We start from the raw sequence: 6,770 nt of genomic DNA on the forward strand, positions 1-6,770 counted from the left end.
AGTAACAACTGATTAAGGTTTAATTCTGCAGTTAATTGTCTTAATTAGGACTGGTAAAAAATGCTTGTATAGCCGGTTCTTTAATGACTAGGTTCAGAATTCTGCAGTTAATTCGTCTTAATTAGGACTGGTAAAAAATGCTTGTACTGCCGGTTCTTTAATGACTAGGTTGAGAATTAGGGTGTGTTCGAATATCACGGTATTACGGAATAGGAATAAGAATGGAAATGAAAATTCACTTTTGAAAAAGTGATAATTCACAAGTATGAAATGTATGGGAATATGAGAAAATGAGTATTCGTTTGTATCATGGGATTAATTGTGAAAAATCTTTATTTAATTGTTTTAGTTTAGTTATAAATTATTTTTTATTTAATTATTGTTTTTGAATAGTATAGCCTTCGTTTCTGTATGATTTTAACCAATTAAATTAAAGTTAGCTTAATATAAAAAATAATTAAATATAAGATTACAATGAAAAAAACTGTCATGCCACCATCTATTTATTTTAATATTCTAAATAGCGCGTTATAGTGTTTTTGGACTCTAAACGCTAAGTTATGGCATCAAAACGCGTTATTTGAGCTACGGACGCTATAACGGTAATAGCGGTCCGCTATTGCGCATAGCGTGTAGCGCAAATAGCGCCCGCTATGCAACATGAGTTTTTTTTTTCTTTTCAACTTATATAGGCTTTAAATAAAGACTCAAATTGGATTTTAATTGTGATTTTTTTTTTTTTGCAATTGACATACTAAGCTTTATATTAAACTATTAATTATTAAATTAGAGATTCATCAAATGAAATCAAATAAGGAAGCTACATCGTGCTATGCAACATGAGCTGTTTTCTTTTCTTTTCTTTTCAATTTGTATGAGCTTTAAATAAAGGCTCAGATTGAATATATTAAGATATTTCTTGAAGTAACAAAATGATACTTACTATATGATAGTTTGAATATTTTGAATAGATTAAGATAGTTAATTATGCCATGATTTCTATGTTATTTTGAAATTTAAATAGAAAAAAGATGGATAATGTCATGATGTTGTATATATTTTGAATAGAAAAAGATCGATAGTTTATGATATTAGTATTATTTAATGACCCACCACATGAGAAGAAGAGAGGAGAGAGAGAATGGGAAAACGAAAATTAACTTGGACTTCGGGTTTTGATTTTCAGAAATTTGCACTGAATTGGGATTCGTTGTAGGAATTATTTTGGAAAATATTACAAAAACTTTGACCATCCGAATAGCTTGCAGGAATTAAATTGGGAATCACCCCAAATTCCATCCATTCCCAGCGGGAATGCGCCTGCCAAACAAACAGGACATTTGAGCTGGTCTAACTCATCTGTTATTAAATTTGTATGAATTTATATGAATTTTATATTATCCAGCTCGGTTTAGTTCAGTTTTAATTATTTGTAGAATTTATTTTTTTCTTAAAACTCGATTCAGTTAGATTTAACAAATTAATACGAGTCATCCCGGCTTCATAATCCCAGCTTATTCGACTTGCTTGGTTCCTACTACAAGCTGATTACAAGCTGAACCTAACCCAATCCGAACCAGCTCGGTATCACTCCTAGTCGTAATCTTTCTTACGTAAATAAGTAATGTTTGGTTTCTCCTCAAATTTACATTTAAAAATTATCAAGGCGATGTTTCTTATTTCTTGCTCTATATATTTTAGATTGACAGCTTAAATTTTATTTAAATTGATTCACTCTAAAAAATAAATATGTATTTTGGCAGTGAACTCTATAAACAGATCTAACATATGTAGAGTTAATTAATCTGTCTCAAAATATAAAGTAATTTATTTAAATTAATTTAGATTTTACTTCATCCTACTCTTATCATTTTACATCTCGTTCGTCTTCTGCGATCAAACTTGACCAAATTTGTCGGTTTTCTTCTCATAATCCACTTTCCGACTATGTGGATCTCTTCAGCATTAAAACTTGGAAATACCTAATTTTTTTGGACAAAAATGCCTTTACTAATTCTTTTTCGGATTACCTAGTCAGTATACTTCTATTTCAATAGAGTTATAATTTGCGTTTCACGACGAATCTATACAACATTTACACATGAGACAACAAATTACATATTTTTCCAAATAAATAGTTAATATTGTTCTATCTAGATTCTCTCATTTCAATCCAACCTGGAGTCTCTATCAAAATGTCAAAAGTTTTTTTTTTTTTAAACCTTGGCAGCGGCTCAAAATGTCAAAAGTTACATTGTGAAATCTCTGATGTTTCTCCTTTAGGAATTAGAAGTGTCCGTCTCTCGTGGAATTTGATGACTACTTGAGTTGAGAATATTATCAAAAATTCTTATTCAGTGCACTAAAAAGAGTAGATTTGATTACGATTTGTGTTTCAAACTAAAATCTAATAATCAAAATTCATGTTGCGCCGTGTTGCGTCCGTTTTTTTAATTTGAAATTCATAGGTAGTGTTGCGTCCGTCTACAGTATTAACAATATAGTTATCATTATTATCAATTATAAGAATTTATTTTAATGGCTTTCTTGTTTACTTTAAATAGTATATCAATTACTTCATTTAGATAAAATTTAATCAAGTGTTAAATTAAAAAAATTGATAGTACAAGAATTATTAACAATAAAAAATTAAATAGCAAATGCAACTCGAACCGATTTCAACTGAACCAAATTCCAGGGCATATGTTATTACCATGTTTGGTTCACGTATGGCTATTGCTTCAACATTCACTGGAATGAGTTATTCCTATGTTTTGTTCGCACATAGCTATCACAATGGCTATAGACATAACTTCATTATTTTTTAATTATTAACTAGATAATGTTATGTTACCAAATTTTTTATGTATTGCTTAAAGATAAATTAGAAATTAGAAATTAAATTAATGTAAAAACTAAAAAAAAAAACCTAAGCATTGAAAACTACTTGAGAACTACTTGAGCAACATAAGAAACAGTAATAATATAAAATAACATCCCTTTGTAATTTTCGATGCTTAATCTACAGCAATTGTATTTAGAAAAAAAATACAAGCAAACTTAATTAATGCATATTACGTCATTTAATTTAGAATATAATAACTATACTCAGTAATTTTTTATGCATAGCAGTAGTTGTATTTAAAAAAAAATACAAGCTAACTTAATTAATGCATATATATTACATCATTTAATTTAGAAGGCAAAGGTAATAGCTATGCTGAGTTATTTCCGATACTTAGCAGTACTTGTAATTTTTTCTAAAATACAAGCTCTTCAATAAATTATGTATATTAACTTATTTTAATTTAGAGGTTATATTAAATTTAGAAGATTATGTATAACAAGTTTATAAATGTGCCGACATACACGGTCCAAAATTTAGATCATATTAGTAAATCATCACAACAGAATAACAAAAAAATCTACTACAAAACACAAAAATAACAAGAATCATGTTAATACATAAACCATATATTTCGTACCCATTAAAACTTTTTAAACGACAAAATAGAAAAATGACTATATAATACAACTAATAACATATCAACTCAGTGATTATTTCTTGAGCTTCTCCACGTGGTAAACATTTCATGAGCTAATGTGTCCCTCCAATTGGTCCATTCATCTGTTGATTAATATGTGTAATTCGCTCACCATCTAGCTCCTCTAGCAGTAGGTTGGCCTCTTGCATTCTGACATTGAATCAAAACAGTGCACTGCCCCATACTGTAATGCATTCTAAAATAGTTGTTCATCATGGTTAGAGTCCATAATAAAATCTGGTATTTGGTAGGCATAAATCACAGGTATTAATGGACTCATACAAACAAAGAATGTACAAATTCATGCAGCATATTAATTATAAAAAAATCAAAAAACAAAACAGCATGTTACAAAAAGAAAGAAAGGGCAATCTAGTCAAAGTAGCTAATTTTTATACTCAAGCTTAACAAAATTCATATGTGGAAATTCTATAAAAGTCGGAGATATTCGTAAATGTGACCCAGTAACTATGCCTCGTAAATTAGATTTAGTCTCTGTATCAATTTGTGAGAAAACATACTGAGAAAAGAAAAGAGACACACATTAAAAATGATTGACATTTATAAAAAGATTTATCGTTCATCAAGGAACATATCAATGAACACTGATCAGTCCATTTCTTAAAAAAATACCAGTATAGAGTAAGTTGGATTAGATAGCCTGAAAACTCTAACCTGGCCTTGCGGAGGAAGTCAAAGAACAGCTCAAGTTTTATTAGGATGAGAAGTCAGCCCTTATTGGAAATCTAAAATTTATTTCATTCAAATGCTCTTTGGTTAACAAGTCTATGAGTGCGTGGGTGTAGGGAAATAACAAATTGATGGACTGGTACTAATCAGACCTGGCACGCTGACATGAGGACACAACATACAAGACTGGTACAGCTGAACCTGGTACGCTGACATGATGGCAAAGCATACTGGTCAGACTTGGTACGCTGACACGAGGGCATAGCATACCTAACTGGTGCACTGGCATGAGGGCTTGACATATGGATCAGACCTGATATGCTGGTATTAAGGAATGGGATACCGGACTGGTACAGATGAGCACGGGCATGCGCTGAGCTAGATCAAATTTTATCAAAATGCACCAGTAGCACAAGGTCATAGTACCAGTCGGCATATGATAGCTACCATGTCACACTACCAGTAGAACTTATGATGCTGTTACCTAAGACAAGTGTTGTACTAGTAGAACTTATGGTCACGGTGGTGATGCAAGCGTAGTCCATCTCGAACTAAGCACTATACAGAGCACAGGTGGCAATGACCCAATTTTAGGGTAATTGCTATTATTCACTATTGTTATAAGTATATTTATTGGTGACCAATAAAAAAATGGTTACAACAAGGATTTCGAACTATTGCTATTATTCACCATTATTATCCATTTAAACATTAAATTCAAAATTTTAGATTTCGAACTGTAAAGCTTGCTTTGACAATTTGATTTGTAATAAATAGAGTAATAGACGACAAAATGAAGCGACACTCAGAAATTATATGTCTCTAACGATACTACTCCACTACCTAATCTGTTAACCCTTCCAACACAGAAAAATGCAATTTAGATAGAAAAAAACTTTAGATAAAAAAAAACTATAGGCATATCAGTATTGAGTAAATTTTGTATCGGTACACAAGCAACTCTTTGATAAGCCGAAATTGTATCTATTGAAACCTAGGATTAGGTATGTAAATTAAGCCAAGTTTTGATTAAATTAGGTCTAATTAGGTTAGAAATGTCCAAAAGTTCAAGTTACTGCCCTAGTTATGTTTATTTTATAGGTAATCAAGTGTTTGGAGCTTAACGAAGCAAAACGGGTGAGTCAACACGAAGATTGGAGCAACTGTCAACATTCATTGCGTCCTGCAACCAAACAAGTCAGAGCCTCTTCATTTCCTGCACTTTCATTGCGGCCCGCAACCAAATCCATTGCGGCCCGAAATGACTTTTACAGATTTTCTGCACTTTCATTGCGGCCCGCAACTAAATCCATTGCGGCCCGAAATGAGTTTACAGTTTTTTGCGCGACAAATTCTTAACTGCCTCCACTCATTGTGGCCCGTAATAGATGTTATTGCGGCCCGCAATAAGGCGGTTCAGAGCCCGAATTTGCTATTTTTAGGGATTTATTTCTAGGTTTCGCTAGGGGTATAAAAGGGGACCTGTAGAACATATTAAGGACGGTTTTTAGAGAGATAATTTCTGGTTTTGAACAAGGAAAAGCAAGGAAGAGAGAAGAAGGGAGAAGAGAACATCATTGATCAACCGGTTTTATTATTTTCTTTCCTTTGGAACTCTTTTACTCTTTTGATTTCATTTGTGCTTTAGCCATGACTGGCTAAAGGCTTTTCTAGGGTTAATTAAGGTTGTACTTGAAACTTTTGTTATGATTTAGTTGGTTTTATTTAATATATTCTTGTTCTTTGTTATGATCTATTCTTTATTTTAATTGATTGTGAAGACTTAATCGAAATCACATGAAATCTTAGGATTTGGTATTTGCAATTGAGAAATTGAATATTAGGTCCAGACCATAAGGAATAGGGTATTTGATAGGCTAAGTACCGAGAGGTGATGCTTGTCTTATACGGGCTTTACCTAATAGTTTAGAAAATTGTGCCAAGTACCGAGAGGTGAAATATAGTTTTCTAGATCAATTGGGACAGTAAGAACTTAATGACTTTAGATTAGAGTAGCCAAGTACCGAGATGTGACGTTTATTCTAATTTAAAGATGGTATTAATATAGAGATATCACTTTGTACCTATAACATCCAACTGTGCCTCCATAAATATAAGAACAAAATTTACAAACCAATTAGTCATAACACTAGTGGATAGGAACCCTAAGAGCATCTACATCCCTGAAACTCTTGGAGTTTCTAATCTGATGTGGCAGTTTCTAAACCAGTTTCAGGGATGCAGATGAGTTTCTTATTTAGCAACTTTGCTCCAAAGTTTCTTAATAAGAAACTGTTTATAAACTCTGACGTGGCCAAATAATTGGTTGAAATTCTTTTCTCTTGTAATTTATTTGTTGATGTGGCAATTAAGAAACTCTAATCTTAGTTTCAGGGATGTGGGAGTTTAGAAACTTTCAGAGACAAAATTTCTAAATATTAGTTAACAGTTATTTAGAAACTCCAAGAGTTTCACGGATGTAGATGCTCTAAGAAACCCTAATTTCTCATACTTGTTAAAAATCAGATTTTGCTT

The sequence above is a fragment of the Carex rostrata genome, chromosome 3 (genome assembly GCF_964058835.1).
Source record: "Carex rostrata chromosome 3, lpCarRost1.2, whole genome shotgun sequence".
In the NCBI taxonomy this organism is placed as follows: Eukaryota; Viridiplantae; Streptophyta; class Magnoliopsida; order Poales; family Cyperaceae; genus Carex; species Carex rostrata.